Raw genomic sequence first — 16647 nt, 5'->3', positions numbered from 1 at the left:
CTTCATAGTGGGCACGCGGCCTACATTTAGAACATCTCCAGCGTGAACTAGAGGAACTGAATGGAATCTGGGGACGGGTCGCTTTGTGATAGGGACCCAGCCGCCCAGCTGCTTTGCGCTTGTGTTACTGTGGAAACAGTGCTCATATGCAGGGGTGCACACTTTGTAGTGGGCACACCACCTACATTTAGAACACCTCCAGCATGGGCTGAATGAAATCTGGGGCCACGCTATAAACCATGCCCATTCTGGCGGGCTCTGACTTGTCTGGGCACGAAGCGGCCTGATTGGTTTGTGCGCCTGAGCCGCCTCGCCATAGGTTTGTGCAGTTGCCGCAGCGCAGCCAATGACTGCACTAGACACTCAGCAATGTGTCTGCTGTGCAGCTGTACTGCGTTTTAAAAATTTGGCTTCAATATTTTCGAGAAAAGGAGTTTTCCCATAGCGTAAGCTACTTACGCAATACGAGACCTCTCGAAAGAGATCTCTGATTATTAAATTAGTAAGTGATAGTATTAGTGCTCAGTTGAATGTGGTAGTTCATTATTTGCAAATCAAAAACTACTGTAAGGCTGGTACAAAGATGTCTGAACCAATTGAGAAGGCCACTCACTGAGAAAACAAATAATTCTCACGAGAATCAACATCTGAACACTTTCGCAGGATGTTAACATCCAAATCAAAGACAGCTCACCCCACTGGGTTACAACAGAAGTCACACCTCACTATTGATTGCCAATATCTGTTTCTTTACTCACTCTAACTCTCTCTCCTCCTCCTTATCTTCTAAACTCAGGACACTCCAAAACTCATCTAAAAGCAAATGTTTCAATCAAGATGAACAAAAGTGTGATAATCCATTTTGGTATCATTTTAAATGTTTCTGTGCGCCTGGTAAAAAGGTCTCATTCCCTTAACCATGGGGAAAAAAACACAGTTAAGATCTAGAAATTTGAGCAAATCCTCACTTACAACCCACTGAGTGAAAAGCCCAAATGTTTATTATAATACAACACCATTTGGTAAATCCATGAATTATTTGGATATTTAAAGGAAGGTGGCAAAGGGTTCATGGAATCTGTAGACAGATCTCCCGCACGATCATTGTGTGTATTTCTCATTGCCAGCTAAATGCTTCCAAATTCTCATTTGTATTATTGAATGTTTGATTTGATTGATTAATGTTTTCTATTGTCTGAACTGGATTTGAATCTTTATTATTTCAGTAACCTGGATAATAAATTATTACGTTTGAATGTATTCTGACTTACTCTTAAATGATTTTCTCAAGTAGATTAAGTGAGGGCTTATGTTAGCGCAAATCTGCGTCAGGTTAGTAACAGACTAAAGTCCAGTTTTGAGTGGAGCACCAACTGAAATTTTATAGCTCCAGCTAACACTTGGCACTGGTTCAAGTGTACTTTGACTGTAAAGGCTAGAAGGGGAATTTACGTTAATGAATGTTGCTCGACCAACATAGGGTGAGCCTTACCTCTGTTTAATGTAATGTTACTCTAGCTAAGTGTGCATAGGACACCATGGCATGACCAAACCAAAGCTGCAATCAGAGAAAGTAATATTGGTCGGCTTATATCTGTAGTGGTCATGACCTCTGACTAGAGATAGTGTTACTTTATTCAAGTGTAAACAGATCTATGGAGATTCAATTTACTTTTAGAAAGAGCAAGCATGAAAGCGGACATCAATGGTATTAGTCATTTACCTTTGTCTAGTGACCAAAACTGACGAGATTGTGACCGTGAGACCCCTGTTAAACGGCCAGCTCAAGGCTCTCTATGCAAGGCAAGGCAAGGCAAGACAAGTTTATTTATATAGCACATTTGGTAATTACAATGGTAATTCAAAGTGCTTTACATAGACGTAATAAAAAAAATAAAAAAAAATAAGAACAGTTTAGAATAAAAAGGAAATAAAATACAGTGCAAACTGTCGGACGAACAGTGGCATAGTGCTCATTCATTAAATGCACAGCTAAACACATATGTTTTTAGTCTGGATTTGAATGTGACTACTGTAGGAGCACATCTGATCTCTTCTGGAAGCTGGTTCCAGCTGTGGCTGGCATAATAGCTAAAAGCAGACTCACCATGCTTTGAATGAACCCTTGGTATTTCTAGCTGATGAGATCCTAATGATCTGAGTGATCTGTTCATATTCAGTGTGAGCATATCTGCAATGTATTTAGGTTCTAGGCCATTGAGTGATTTATATACCAGTAATAATACTTTAAAACCAATCCTAAATGTAACTGGGAGCTAGTGTAAAGACCTGAGGACTGTTGTGATATGTTCATATTTTCTGGTTCTGCTCATAATCCTGGTGGCAGCGTTCTGTATGAGCTGCAACTGTCTTATGGTCTTTTTGGGAAGGCCAGTGAGGAGTCCATTACAATAATCCACCCTGCTGGTGATGAAAGCATGCACAAGTTTCTCTAAGTCTTGACTGGAAACAAAGCATCTAATTCTTGCAATATTTTTCAGATGATAGTATGCTGATTTAGTTATTGCTTTGACATGACTACTGAAACTTAGGTGTTGACTCCAGAATCACACGAGATTCCTGACTTGATTTTTAGTTGTTTAAACCCTACGCTGGCGTCCTCATCAATAGAAAAGTCTTGGATCTGTGGCATGATGAGATCCAATTCGTGGCAGCAGTAGGACTCCACTTCTGTCTGCATTAGTTCACACTTAAAACAAGTACACCACCATTTGTCGGCCACTCGATGTCTCACTGCAGCAGCTGTGGCTCCAGCTTCAACTTGTTCAACTTCTCTGTCCATCCTCTCTCTTTCTGTCCTTTCTAACTCCATCTGGCGTAACTCGTCATCTGTGTATTCAGGTTCGTAAAGATATCCTTTTGGCTGTGTGTCGAAGTCAATGTTGTCATCGTCGCTGCTGTAGTCAGACATGTTATCGTTCTCTTTACGAGCTGTAAACAAAGTGACATGTGCGCGGCTCCCAGCTGGCTGTAGGTAGCGGCAGCGCGCAGTGATATGACGGGGAAGAAAACAGTGCCAAGCCATTACGAGGTCTGACCTCTCCATAGACAGCGGTTTTGTGCTGCAAATATATCACTCTTTTGAACACATATTGATTTGAGAAGAAAAAAGCTTTATTGCCGTGACCCCAGCAAACTTGCCGGACTAATTTCATCTTGACCAAAACTGGACCACACTGCTTATGGGGAAGCTATAGAGATTCATGTCTAAAATCCTGAACTATCCCTTTAAGGTATGCGTTCACCATGAGAACTTCATCTTTATTTCCAAACGCAATGACTTCAGTTTTCTCTTTGTTTAGCTGAAGAAAGTTTTGGCACATTCAACTGTTGACTTCATCAATGCATTGGCACAGGGAGTCAATGGGGCTGTAATCTTTAGGCGACAGGGCTAAGTAGATCTGTGTGTCGTAACTGTGGTACTGTCGTAGCTGTGGTTAATAATTTGATTATTTCTCATTATTTGGCTCAGTGGGAGCATATACAGGCTGAATAGGAGTTGCGCAAGAATTGAGCCTTGAGGGACTCCACATATCATGGATGTCCACTCAGACATATGGTCTCCTATACTCACATAATAACCTCTCCCTCCTAAGTATGACCTGAACCATTTTAGTACTATCCCAGATGCAGCATTGAGGTCGAGTAGTACCAGCACCGATAATTTGCCTGTCTCAGTATTTAAGCGATTAAGTATTATTGTTTATTATCTTTATCTCTGTGCTGTGATGTGGTCGGAAACTAGATTGAAAATTGTCAAAGTATCCATTCGAGCTTAAGAATTTGTTCAGCTGATTAAACACAACTTTTCAATGATCTTGCCTATGAAAGTAAGATTTGAGATTGGTCTATATTTGCTTAATATGGACTGAAGGCCAATTTATACTTCTGCTTCGAGTGTACGCCATAGTGTATGTCGTAGGCTACGCACATAGGTGACGCCGTCGTGAGCATTTATACTTCTGCGTTATGTCTGTGTTGCTCTGCAGTTACACCGCCGAAACGCTAGTTGGCGGGGGCGGGTTTTAATGTTCCACTGTGTTTAGATTCCTCGTGGCTGTTTTGAGTTTAGGCTACTAAGCGACTGAAAGAGAGCGGATCATGTTGGAGTTGGAGCTTATCGAGGTGGAAAAACAGTTAATTTTAGTGAAATTACTAAAACTAAAAGGCAGAAACGAGAGAAGGCGTCGGAGGAGATGGTACGTGCGACCCGTGAACCTGTTGATGGTTGAACCGAATTTAAAAATGACGGGCGGTGCAGAAGACACGCCGGAAATGCGTAGGAGGAAATGCGATGCTACCAAGCCGACCAATCACAGATCTTGCGGTCCGCGTCGACGCGACCTGTAGTTACATTTTTGAGGAGGTGCACGTCAGGGTACGGCGAAGGGTACGACGTATGATACACGTCTATGCGTATGCTACGCCGAACCTACTGCGCGCACCCGACACAGAAGTATAAATTGCCCTTTATCCAGATTGTTCTTTTCAGGAGGGGCTTAACAACTGCAGTTTTCAGGGAGTTTGGAAAACTCCCAGAGAGAAGTGAGGCATTTCACCACTTCTACTTCTTCTTCACACTTTTGAAAAAACTCATGCTAGGCAACCAGACCATCAATATAGTATGTGCCCCAACAAAGCACCCCAAGCTTAAGTGAGTATATTTTTTCCAAGGATGTTAACCCAATGTTTAACATTACCCATCTCTATAACATATGCTAATGTCTCGCAATGTGTTGCAGCGCTACTCGATTCCGGTTCTGCAATCAACTTAATTAATGAAAAGCTGGTTCAGAAGCTACGCATTCCCACGATTCCATGTGTACCATCCACAAACATCACAGTAGCTGATAACCAACCCATTGGTGAAGGCATTACACTTCAAACAATCACACTACAAGCCGGTTTATTCCACTCTAAGGTTGTTTCTCTCTATGTCATCTCTTCACCAGTGGCGGAAAGAGTACTGAAAATTTGTACTCAAGTACAAGTACTGTTACTTTGCTGAAATAATACTCAATTACAAGTAAAAGTACTGGTGTTAAAAATTTACTTAAGTAAAAGTACCCCTCTCAAAAACTAGTTCAGAGTACTAGTAACTTTTTAGCCGGTGATATTTCATGAATAAACATTGAAACCACTGAATCAAATCTGAAATATGAATGGATATTCACAGACATAGGCAATTTGTGTTTTAAACAAATAAACACATAGAACAGGAATTTTGTCTGTATGAAGAATGTTAAATGATTTGAACCTGTATAAACAGTGTCATTTTTTCACTGCAAACAAACAGCTGGGCAAGGGCCTTAAACTCTTGGATAGTTCACTTTCAGAACCTTTTGTTCAGTTTCAGCAGAAGCTGATTTTCAAAGTTCACAGAGTCTATCCATCTTCGTTTAGATATGAAAAGTAGACCAGCACAGCAAAAAAGCCATTCACATGCAGCTGAGGCAGGCATAGCTGTGTTTAACTTCATAGACAGCTTCTTGATGGCTGGGAAGGAGTGAAGCAGCACATGTTGTCTGAGGCACATGCAAGGTAACCATCAAGCTCAACTGGACTTTGCAACATTTTGGAGAGTGGTCTGGAGAAGAAACCGTCGTCATCAGATGACTCTCTTTGGTGTACACTCTCATGCTCCGTAGTTTTTAAGATGTTGTTTCAAGTATGTCAAGGCGGTAATTTGAACACAGTTACTTCAATTTATATGAGCATTTTTGAATACCGACACTTACATTAGCTAAATCACAACAAATGATACTTTAATAACAAACTTTTAGGCCGTCAATACACTGGCTGCGTGGCGTGAGCGTGGCGTTTCTGTTGCGTGTCAGCTTGTGTCTTTGCACACCAGAAACGTGTCTGACGCCGCGCTGCTGCTGCTGCTAGGTGACATATGATAAGCCTCATTGGTGATATATTTGACAAATGGGGAGAGTTGTGGAAGGCCTATACTTCATGTTAAACATAAATATATAGCAGCAAAGACAACGTCGGCAGTATTGAAGGCAAAATAGGCTATAAAATATTTCGTTCTGTATTGACAGGTGCAGTGTTTGAAAATCGATCATATTTTTTTAAATTACATTTATATTTGCATTTATGTCAAAACCTAGAGACTTTGAAACATCAAAATTACATTTATTAATATGTATTCGTGTCAAAAGGACATAAACATATTTTCCTATTCTATTTTGCCTGGAAACGCTTCCAACACGCTTGTATGTCGCATGAAAAATAGGCGTCGGTTCTATTTCTAGCATTCACGCGTTTTCCGCGCGGCTCAAGCCGCACCTGAGACGTTTCACGCAGGCAGTGTGCAAGCTCTAACCTGTTAACATGGGAGCCGAAATAAAAGCGGACACGCCACGCAGCTGAGACGCTCACGCCACGCAGCCAGTGTGTCGCCGGCCTTAGGCCTGTAATAAGGTATACACGCTTATACAGCAAGACAAATGAGATCATTTAAATTTGAAATTACCAGTCTCTATAACATCTGCTCTATAACATTCTGGATCCTCCATCATCTGTCCAAAACACTTCTGCAGGCCATTTTGCAGGGCTCTGATGAGTGGCATGCAGGTCTTGCTTGATGTCTCTAACCTGTTGAGTTTGGAAAGAAGCTGGTGGATTACTAGCAGCAGCCATCCCATGTAGACACTGGACTCTGACTGGAGGATGTTTGAAGCTTTCATCAGTGGCTTCATGGTGATACAATACTCCCGGAGGAATGCAACTGCAGGACTCAACCTGGAAGATAAAGCATGTTTATGTTTATACACCCCTAATGGCATCTTCACCTTTCGACACCTTCACGTTCCAGTAAGAAGTTTCGCAGCAGCATTTTGGATCATTTGCAGGCGAGAGATCGCAGTTTGAAGAAGGCCACAGTTGGAATTACAGTAGTCAAGGCGTAATGTTATAAGAGCATGGATTACAGTCTCCAGATCTTTTTGTTTTAATTTTGCAACAATCTCAGATGAAAGAAACTGCCCTTTACCACTGTACTGAGTTGTTTATCAAAATTTAGTGACAAATTAAATGTAACACCAAGATTTCTTACAAGAGGTTGAACACTGGCAAAAAGAGAACCTAAATCAAAAACAGATGGAGACATTTAGGGGCCTAAAATCAGAATTTCACTTTTGCTTTTGTTTTGTTGCAAAAAAGTATTATCCATCCAACATTTGATCTCCTCAAAACAGTTGCAAATCTTGTCCAAAGTATCACTACTGTCAGTTTTAGCTGGTAGATAAAATTGTGTATCGTCAGCATATCGTCAATTATTCCGCTTATACTAGAGAATTTTTAACAAACTTTTATTACAAATACAATTCATAGTATATTTAAATTACAATATGCATAAATATTAAGAGCAACCTTCAGGATTTGGTTTACAAAGACCATCACAATACTCAGTCAACAAAGTTCTTTCCGTTGTATTACTATCTGCTATTTCATTAATAGCTGTGCAACTAGACGGGTTGATCTGATTCCCAGACGTTGAGCCGTTGTTTTTTTATTCTTGAAATCAAGTCCTCCTGATATTTCCAGTAATTGGCCCACAGTAGTGACTTTAGTTAAAAAAGTCCACTGGCGGACACATCTAGGCGTGCTCCACAAACTAAAGGTTCGGGAGTGCCAACTGATTTGTGTTCCAGCTCGTCAAGGTGTGAGTGTAGCAGTGTATATAAGAAACTAGAGAGTTCCAACCCAAGAGAGAGACTGAGGCTTTCCACTGAGAGACTGTTATCTTCCAGTCCCAGCACTTGTTGGTTTCATTGTATTTGTGGTGTCAGTTATAGTGATTAAGTGAACGTTAAAAGAAGGTATGCTGTGTGCTAACTTCTATGTGACTTTGTGGTAACCTTGTGTTTTTAGTTAACATCATCTTACTGGAGTGTTTTTCTTTTAAGTTAATATACTGTTTGGTTGTTTCTTTATTGGGATAATTTGTAGGGAGACATATGCCTTTTTTTATTTGAGAATTAGTTTTCTCCTGTGTTATATAGAGAGGAAGTAAGGGAAGTGTTTGTCTTTTGATTTATTTTATTTTGAAGCAAGGTAAGTTATTTCTAAAAATCTTTAGTAAGAATTTATTTTGTTTGTTATTTTGGCCGTTTCCCCTCCTGAAGTCCTATCTTTATATCCCACTGATTATGTAAAAATAAAACTTGTGAAATCTTTTTACATTTCAAACTGGTGTCCTTGTAATTTGTGATTGTCCTGGGACCTGGAGACGGGAGTTCTCTCACGCTCTCCCCGCAACTTTTGTTACCTTCCTTTCCTGCCCCTAGATCTGAAACGGATCATAACAAGTGGCACCCACTTCTGATAGCCAATGAAGAGACTGTGAACTCTCTGCTTTTTAAAAACAAAGAGACTCCAAACCTTAAAGAGGTTCCTATAAAACACTGGTAGACCAGAAGTGTTCAATTTCGTAGGGTCCAGTAGAAAGAGTTTTATCCAGTCCCAGATTCTCAAGCTTATGTAAAATCACATACGCACTAAAATTTTCACTAAAAGATGTGAGGGAGGATCAATATGCAAACCTGTGCCATAATGAAGAAGCAACTAAGGTATTTATAATTAAAATACGCCCTCTGTATGATATCTTTGGAATTAAACATCTCCGTTTATCCAGACGACCTTTAACTTTTTCAATGATTCCTTCCCAGTTTTGCACTGTAAAATCATTACCAAGATACACTCCTAAGTATTTAAAACCTAATTTTCCCAAACCTAAACCTTCAGTTATCTGGATTCCCACCTGTCCATTTACATAATAATAATGTTTCACTTTTACTCCAGTTTACACTGGCAGAAGATTTAAAAGTTTTAAGTAAACTTAAAACCTGTATGTCACTTTGCCTGCTAATCATGTGTTGTGGGATGTGTCTCCAATGTGTTTAGTTTAGGACAGCTCAGTGTGTGTGTGTGAATGAGAGTGAGTGAGTGCGCGTGTCTGAGGCGCGCCCCTCTACCCTCTGTCTGATCCCCGCGAAGCAGCGGATGAGAGTGTGTGAGAGTGCAGGGGGGCAGCGTTTCATATTATTTTGAAGGTACCCCCGGGAGCCGCCATTGGCTAACAAGCCTTCACCTGCTGTTAGCATCCCATTGACTCCCATTCATTTTGGCGTCACTTTGACAGCGAATAACTTTACATCTGAGGCGTTTAAAGACTCCATTTGTCCATGGTTTATTTCTAAAGAAACACGACAATGTATAAAAGGCTCCATTACCTTGTATCTTACGTTATGGCCCCGTAGAAGCAGTTTTTGTAAAAGTAGGCTAACGATTGCGTCATAACCACGCGACTCTCTGGAAATTATCGTAGAGACAGGAAGAGAAGCTCGCAGTCAATCGGGGGGACGTGGAGGCATAAAGTCCGATAAAGTCAAGGGAGAAGCCCATAGAGAGTCATGACGTTGCTCCTGCTCCTAGCTCATGGACAGATCCTACTCACGCTTTCCGTCTCTGCAAGATTCGGAAGGGAATGGTTCAGATTTCGTTTGGCACAGCTACTAGAAAACTTACAACTGTCAGGCAGGCTGCTCACGTCACATCCACGTCGTTAAGCTCAGTTTGAGTCTGCGCAGTACGCTCGGCAATCAGGAAATGAGGGCTTCTAATCTGCTTCACTTCTCTCCGTTGAAACCTATGGGGTCGCTGTGTCCAGTTTATATACTGTCTATGTGAGAGTGATACGGTGACCAGTGCAGGTAGTTAGCTAGTCTATGTGCAGTGTGTTTCAGTGCAGCCAGCAAAATAAAGCACCTAAACTCTTCGGCAAGACGGCCTCTTTGTTTTTATATGCTACCATCACACTAAACAGCGTGAAGTTTAGGGAGTGAACCCCGGGAAGAGAACTTCCGGCCCTGGAGAAGACGGATCTCCCCTGTGTCTCCCAACCACGGTTAGGAAACAGAAACAGGAAAGGTTAACACTGGCGACCATGAAGGGACCCTCAAGTTGTTAAAAGACTGGTGAGCAATGAAAATAAAAGGGCAATAAAAAGTAAAGCCGAGTAACTGTAATACCACTGTAATAGCGGCGCGGCTAAGCTAATACAACATGGCGGCCGCTCGCTATCCCTCCGATGTTTACGGACGAGAAACTAACTACTCAAACCCGTTCATGTCGCTAACCAATGTTGAGGACAACAGTCAAGGTACTGTGAAAGCTTATGGAAAAACATGAGAGAAAACACGAACATTATAACCCATTCCGGTGTGATGAAAGTTGCACTAACACACTTGCTAATGGAGAAAATCTGTTCGCGCCGTTCGACAGCCCTGCACATTTTTCGCCCACAAATCCCTTTCGCAGAGGCAATAGTCAAAGCCACGGCTCCATGGGAAGGCCAGATGTTCACATTTTCACATATCCCACTCCGGACATGCAATTAAAGGGGCACTATGAAGTCACAAATCCCTTTGCCAATGCTCACATGGGAAGTTTTGTACACAGCACACCAGCTATAACCAAACCTGAAGCCTGTACGCTCCCCATGCCCTATTCTGCTATTAATCCAGACATGACTGTAAAACATGGACATTTCCCACTGCGCCAGCCCTGTCCCTCATCTCCAACACATAAGAGCCGCTCTGCGTCCCATCAGCCTCCTCTGTCGGACAGTGATGAGGACTATAACCCCAAAGAGAGAGTCCCCACTCTACTTCCCGGCCAGTACGACGGCAGCACACCGTGGAGAGAGTTTCTGCACAGGTTTGAGAGCTGCGCAGAGGCAAATCACTGGTCAGTTAAAACAATGGCCGTTCAGCTGAAATTCTGCCTCACCGGAGCTGCAGGCGCCATCGTCCACAGAAACCCTCGTTCATCCAAATGGGACTACCGCCGCCTGCTGGAGGAACTCGAAACTGCTTATGGCCCTTCTTCAGATCAAGCAGCGGCTGTAGCAGTAGAGCTGAGGCAAAGAGTGCGTAAATCTGGTGAGGCGCTTCATGTGTTCAGAGATGACATTTATGGAAAAGTAGCTATAGCTTATGGTGATTGGTCAGAGGCTGAGCAAGACGCTATAGCTGTTGAAGTTTTCACAAACGGCCTGGGTGATGCAGAGCTAGTTCAAAGACTGTTAGAAAAACGTCCAGCTACACTAGCCAAAGCTTACGAGATAGCCCACCGTCATGACACTACCAAGAGAGCTGCTTCCTATGTCACCAGTATCATGCAGCCAGGGGCCCGCAACCTCACTGAACACAGGCCCCGGGCTGCTGTTGTCAGAGAAAGAGACAAAAATGAGACTGTGACTACCACTACCTCTGCAGTTAGCCCATCACTCAATCACTTTGTCCCACGCACATCTGCAAAAACACTAAAGCAGCACAAGAACTTTAAAAAGGGTGACATTCGCTGCTAATGGTTGGGGTCACAAACAGAGCCAGTGCTCGTCCCCTCAAAGAAATACAAAGACTTTCTTTTCAAGCGCCGCCAAAGAAAGCCCGCTGACCACTGTGTTCCACCTTAAAAGCCAGAATCGTAAAATGAACATTCACATGCGCATATCTGAGCTGGAGGTATGTGCAGTCCTGGACAGTGGAGCGCGAAGGAGCGTGCTGCCCCTTCACCAATACAACGCCATTCACCAAGACGTGAGACCACCGCTTCAGTCATCCACCGTAGAGACTTTGCTCGGGGTGGGACCAGGAGACGTGCCAGTGCTCGGTGAGGCCAAGATACACTGTAAAAAATAAAAAGTTGAGTAAACTTAAAAAAGTGAAGCAACCAGCTGCAAAGCATTTTTGAGTTTACTCAACTTCAGTGGTCGAAAGTCATCCAACTACCAGTCCAACTCAAAGAAACGAGTAAGCACAACTACAGAGGTCCTGAAGTTCAGTAAACTCAAAAAAGCTTTGCAGCTGGTTGCTTCACTTTTTTAAGTTGATTAAATTTTTTACTTTTTTAAGTTGATTCAACTTTTTTACTTTAAGTTGATTCAACTTTTTCAAATATCTCACCCAGATACTTGTATAGCCTTCACATTAAGAATCCAAATGCAGGGAGTAAACCATACTGTAAATACAACACAATACAAAAGACATTGCTATCATTACAGAACTTATTTATTGACAAATATTCTGCAAAACAACACATTTTCTATTTGCATTAGGTACACATATTTTAAGGTGATGAAGTTCTATTCCACTCTTCAAGATTTATAAAAAATAAAAAAAAAGACTATGCACAAAATTAGAGTACAAACTGGAATAAATAAATGCTCAACCTTACAATTATCCATATGGATTGCAGCTACTTGGACAATCTTTTGAAGGACTATGCAAAATAAAAAAAAATCAGCCTTGCGGAGCACTTTAGGTCAAGATAAATAAACGTTTTTTTTCTAAACAAACTAAAAAAAAAATTTCTTAACCAGTTACTATTGGTGTATTTTAATGCTTTAGAATAGTTAACATTGGGGCCATAAATCAAGCCAAAGAGGAGAGTAACAACTGTGGCAAAGGTCTTGCACATTATCTGGCCCAAACTGCTCTTATAGTACTACAGAGAGGCACCTTATATTTGGGTTTGAGTGGATAGTGGCAACATCATCTTCTCCCCTTGTGAATGTCTTCTGGCTCTGTGTCCTGCAGTAGAAAATAAATCAGCATAAAATTAGGGTCATTTTTTTATTGTATTGAATTATGTTAGACCACAGAGTGTTCCTAAAGGTCTGCTCATGTAACTTTACTTGAAAAGTAAAGGTGGTCATGTTTTTTAAGCATGTTCAAATTCCGCCATAGAGCTAAAACTGATAAACGGAAAACATTTTCCCAACTCCAAACAATGCCATATCAGCATTGATGTGATTGCCTGTGGCACTCGTCCACAGCAGAATCCACGGCCATTCTGATTTAATGCTTTTTTTAGTTTTAGTTTAGTTATTTTAGGTCACCCAAAATCGTACATGTATTAAGGCACACATTCTGTTTATCACCCAAAACTGGTCATATTGCATCAGTGAAGATTGGTTTAAATCACTAGGGTCACATGGATTACTTTCATGCTGCCTTTTCTTGTTTATATCTCCTATATTCATATTCTTTCATATTATATTAATTTTATTTACTCTGCTATTGCTACATTACTGTTTAACCTTATGATTGTGCACTGTATTGTTAACAGGTTAGATATCAGAGGGAATGTCTCTGGAAAGTGTTGTGAAGCAGTAATTTTCCACTGTCTTTGCTTTGGTAAAATAACAACTTGTTGAATTTGTGCTATCAGATGAAGTCAAACTGATCACTGATAAAGTTTCAACTACAATTATTTAATTAAGTAATTTTTACCATGACTTTGTCTGTTGATGATAAGTTTTGTATATCACACAAAACCTATCTCTTAACAGCATCTGGTAAATAGGTGAAATATATCAGGTGTGAGTGTATATGCTGATGATCTTCTTACCAGGCAAGTCTTCAGGATGTTTCCAGACTTTTCCCTCATAAACAAAGGCAGACCTTTAAGAGTTGTAGACTTTCTTTGAGGAAGCACATTGGAGTTTCTGTGTCTGAAAGACAGAAAAACAAATACGGAACAAGTTATATACAAAGTGAAGCATGGGAATTACCTTGAAAAAGAGATGGCACCATTCAGCCTTTAACCAGAGAGATATGATCACATGCAAAATAATTACTTGATGATCAAGTGAGGATCTTCATCTCCACCACTTGCTCTGTACAACTAGATGTGTATTCATTTAACTAAGAGAAAAAGGTGCTCTTCGGATCAGTTTGTGTGATACTGTAATACTCAGCGGAGAGCAGAGACCCTAAAAAAAAATAAAAAAAAACATTGTTGAAACAGTAAGTAAATTCAGTTCAACTCACCTGATCTTTTAAAAAATAAAGGCCACTGTTTTAGCACATCCAAGGATCTTGTCACTGTACTGATGTTCTTTAGTCTAAAAAGGACAAATACAACAGAACAAAGATACATAATTTTGTTAAACAAAACAACAACAAAAAAATCAGTTACAGTAGGTTAATTTAACATGTAGCAAAAATAATACAGAAAATGAATAATCAAATGTGAAAAAGAATCAATGCATAGTTTTCACTGTATTTATTAAATATTACAGATATTAAAGATACAAAAGTTATTATAAGAGCAGTGAGCGATTTTGTCTTTTGTTAATTGATTAACATTAAGGATTTAGCCTAATATTTGTTTAAGGATACACAATATTTTTATCCTATTCACTTTAAAACATACCGCACACATACTACCCATTCTATTATTTGATATGCAAAGCTAACATACATATTTTTAACATAACACATTAGTTTTGCATAGGCTTCTATTATAAAATTTTTCCTCTAAATTGTATTGTATTTAATTATATTGCACTACTGTAGAATGACTGAGCCTCAACCTAAGCATGTACAAATTGTAACTGAAATTTGTATACGTGACAAATAAACTTGAAATTAAATTGAACGGACTGCGGTCACTTTAAGAGCTCATGGATCTAATACTGAAACATCTAACGTTAGGTTTCACCAAATTGGTTATGTTCACTTAAGACATTGCCGACTATGTTTACTTGAATAGTTTTTTTGTTTTGTTTTTTGTTATTGACATAATTCTATGTGTATGTCATTATTAAATCGCAATACGCCACGAAAGATAGCTGAATTCGCACTCAGATTCAGTCCGAGTCCGAGAGAAGCGGCTTTCTGTCTCTCAATCAGCGCAAGCACCGCATTTAAGTCTTTATTCACGACTTACTGAGCTTAACATTTTTAACATCTTTTAAACACCATGCACGTCCTTGTCCTTCTTTTTCAAGCATGTTTCCTCACTCTAACGTTAGTCTGGGTAACGTTAGCACGTTAAGTAGCAATGTGCTACGTGGATAATCTCTAACAATAGAAACTTATCGTCACCACGAAATATATCTTTTAACATAATACTATATTTTATCAACATATGTGTGCAATTTATAGCCTATTTTCATTCATAAAGCTTAAAGAAAACTTACCGCAATCAGATGAAATCCAGTCCCTTCGATAGCGTGGTTTGAGGAGGAAACCCCAAGTAACGTACAGCGAGACAGAGGGCCCTATCTTGCACCCAGCGCAATTGACTTTGTACACCGACGCATGTTTCATTCCTATTTTGCACCCGCGCAAAGCGCGCTTTTCCCTCCACAGAAGCACGTCGCTAAACTAGGGAATGAACTTGCGCTCCCTGGGCGGTTCAGCGCAAAAAAGGAGGCGTGTTCCGGCGCAAACGTTCCCTGGTGCTATTTTACTGTTCCATAAAACAATTGCGCCACTGGCCAGAAAAAACCTAGTCTAAAGTCAGTGGCGCGTTGCGCGTTGTTCATTATGCTATTTTAGGGGCGCATGCTTGACCATAATGTATAGAGTGCACAACGCTCATACACTGTGATTCTCTAATCTACACAGAAGCAGCAGTTTTCATTTTTGCAAATCATATTATTACAAACGATAGATAGATAGATAGATAGATAGATAGATAGATAGATAGATAGATAGATAGATAGATAGATAGATAGATAGATAGACAATTTATTATAAATATAATCATTTATTATAAAAGCATACATCTAGCTTACACATTTACCCACATTATTATATGCCTGTTTAACCGAAGCTAATTTGGGTGTGTTTCTCCCATCCCCAATGTCACTTCTCTCTCTTTTACGGCCGTGACGAGAACGTTGGTCTCCTCGGCTGTGAACCGCTCTTGACGCGCGCCTGGCAAATCCGCCGTTATAATAGCAATACGCCAAGGAAAAAGTGTGTCTGCTCTTAAAGGGAATGTGAGATGATGCTCTGATTGGTTTATTTCACGTTACGCCCAAACCACACCTATGAATAATGAAGCTACTTCAGACCAACCCCTTTTAGATTTGCGCCCGGCGCAAGAGTCATTTATCCCGCCGGGAAAATAGCAACACCGCCGACTCCGAGACCCGCCCACAAAGTTACTTGCGCTTTGCGCTTTGACACTTGCGTTTCAGATCGTTAAAATAGGGCCCAGACTGCGCATGCGCGATGACGGGAAGTTAAACGTTCGAACTATGAAATCAAAATATTAAGTTTTCTCAACTTAATTGTTTGTGTTCATTGGACAAAATAGTAGTGCACTTGCAGTTAAATAGTTTTTATAAGTAAACTCAACATTGCAGTAAAAAATTTGCCCACTCAACTTAAAATTTTAAACTGAGTTAACAATTTGCAAGTTGGATTTTTTACAGTGTACCGGTCAGTATCAACAACCGTCAAGTTGAAGTGGACTTCCTTGTAGCGGATATAGAGGGCAATGAGGTGCTGCTTGGCCATCCTTTCCTCACCCAAGCTGAGGCCCGCCTTGATTTCGGTAAGCACAGCATAATTCTGTTTGGGGAAGAAGTGCCCTACTTTCACCCAGAAACTGTTCCAAAGTCACACGCTGTAAGAGTGGCCAGAACTGTTGTGGTTGAAGCGGGACAAGAGTACCTAGTCAAGGGCAACGTGCACTTTTGCAGAGAAGCTCAGGGAGACATGATGCTTAGCCCCACAAAAGGCTTCGTTGAAAAGCACAAAGTACTCATTGCCAGAGCCCTAGTCAATGCACAGCCCACCAACATCGTTC

The 16647-nt window shown here is 40.7% G+C and overlaps 1 long non-coding RNA gene across 2 annotated transcripts; it reads right to left on the bottom strand.

The window, feature by feature from the left end:
• Positions 1-12590: 12590 nt before the first annotated feature.
• On the bottom strand, positions 12591-15060 carry LOC311277133. Of its 2 annotated transcripts, XR_014625168.1 has the most exons (4): positions 15026-15060; positions 13872-13945; positions 13450-13552; positions 12591-12629 (listed from the first exon to the last, which is right to left on the bottom strand). It is a non-coding gene; the product is annotated as an uncharacterized lncRNA (long non-coding RNA). The 2 variants fall into 2 exon arrangements; XR_014625169.1 differs by lacking the exons at positions 13872-13945; positions 15026-15060 and adding an exon at positions 13679-13818.
• Positions 15061-16647: the final 1587 nt, after the last annotated feature.

The sequence above is a fragment of the Rutilus rutilus genome (genome assembly GCF_951802725.1).
Source record: "Rutilus rutilus genome assembly, chromosome: 18".
Taxonomy (NCBI): Eukaryota; Metazoa; Chordata; class Actinopteri; order Cypriniformes; family Leuciscidae; genus Rutilus; species Rutilus rutilus.
Note: the sequence above shows the minus strand (reverse complement) of the source record. Positions and strands in the feature narration are given on the sequence as shown.